The sequence below is a fragment of the Propithecus coquereli genome, unplaced genomic scaffold, assembly GCF_000956105.1.
Source record: "Propithecus coquereli isolate 6110/MARCELLA unplaced genomic scaffold, Pcoq_1.0 Scaffold227, whole genome shotgun sequence".
In the NCBI taxonomy this organism is placed as follows: Eukaryota; Metazoa; Chordata; class Mammalia; order Primates; family Indriidae; genus Propithecus; species Propithecus coquereli.
Genome location: NW_012147808.1, coordinates 3,392,309 through 3,394,024, shown reverse-complemented (window position 1 = coordinate 3,394,024; position 1,716 = coordinate 3,392,309).

Sequence of the window (1,716 nt, the reverse complement as noted above, 5' to 3'; positions counted from 1 at the left end):
CACAGGCATGTTGCAGGAACACATAACAAGGACCTGAGGGGACAGGAAAGGATTCCTTGATGAAAAGATACCAAAAACGGGACCCGAAGAATGAAAAGGAGTCAGCAGAATGAACAGGCATGAGGCTGAGGCACAAGTGTTCTAGGAGAGGAGATACAGAACAAAGGCCAGGAGGTGAAAGAAGAGTATGCAGGAAACCTAATCAGTGCAAGATGGCCACGGTCATTAATTCATCTACTCATTCAACAATTATTTATGAAACCCCCCACTGAGTGCCAAGGGCCATGTTAGACACTGAGCTTGTAAAAGTTTATAAATAGCAAGACTTGAAGCTCGAGAGACAGAAAGAGGGAAGATCAAAAAGGATCTTATAGTTGTGTTAAGGCTTAATTCTAAGGAGCATGGTGGAAACATTGAAAACATTTTTAAGCCACTGAGTGATTTGCAGTTAGATCTGAATTTTAGAATGATGACTTTAACTACAGTCTGGAAAATGGAATCAAGGATCAACACTGGGAGCAGAAGAGCAGTTAGGGGGTTATTGTAATGATTTAGGTATGAAAGGCTGGAGGCCTGATCCCTGGGGTTGCCAGTGAGGATGCAGAGTGTGGTGGACACTATTGTGTCCAGCTCAAATCTCCTGTACTGGGCCAGCACACCCATGGCCCAGCTACTGTGAGTCTGGGCTGCCAACAGCTCACAGCCCTATCCATCTCTGGACAATTGCGCAAGAGAAAATGGGAACTCCTTTACTTAGAGGATTTCTTCTACCATCCCAGGGCCCAGCAGCAATCAATGACTGACTGGAATGGGGTTTAATAGGTTAGCTCCTTTGTCTCAAGTTGGAACAACTCTGTAGTGCAATGCATACCCATGGCTCCTATGGCTCCAGGCTGAAGCCAGACTCTAGTTGAGACCACATCCTTCCTTCCCCCTACCATAGTAGGTTTCCCTCAACTCCTTCTCATAATAAATCACTTTCATGAGAATTTCCATCTCAGGCTCCACACCTAGGGAACTCAAACTAATGCAGAGAGATAGAGAAGGTTTCCGAGAATATTTATGAATTACAAACAAAAGAACTTGATATAGGATGAAGATCAGAGAGAGAACAGTCACAGATGAAACTCAGACTCTGGCTTAGATCACTGGATGGAGGAAACAAAGAGAACATTAATACAGTTTTGAATATGTTGAATGATGTCCAAGTCACAATGTAGTATTAAATATATGGAACCTCTCCTCAGAAACAAGATCTGGGAGGCAACTCATAAAGGCAGAATAGTGGTTGCCAGGGGTTGGGATATGAAAGTATCAAGGAGATATTGGTCTAAAGGTACTAAGTTTCGGTTAGACTGGATGAAAAAGTTCCAGAGGTCTAGTGTACAGCATGCTGAGTCTATTTAGTAATAATGTAACATATACTTGAAACTTGCTAAGAAAGTAGATCTTACCAAAATCAAATGGTAACTGTGAGGCATTGGATATGTTAATTAGCTTGATTGTGGTGATCATTTCACAAGGTATACATATATCAAAACATCATGTTGCACACTTTAAATATATACAATTTTTGGCCGGGCTCAGTGGCTCACGCCTGTAATCCTAGCTCTCTGGGAGGCCGAGACGGGCGGATTGTTTGAGCTCAGGAGTTCGAAACCAGCCTGAGCAAGAGCGAGACCCCGTCTCTACTAAAAATAGAAAGAAATTAATTGG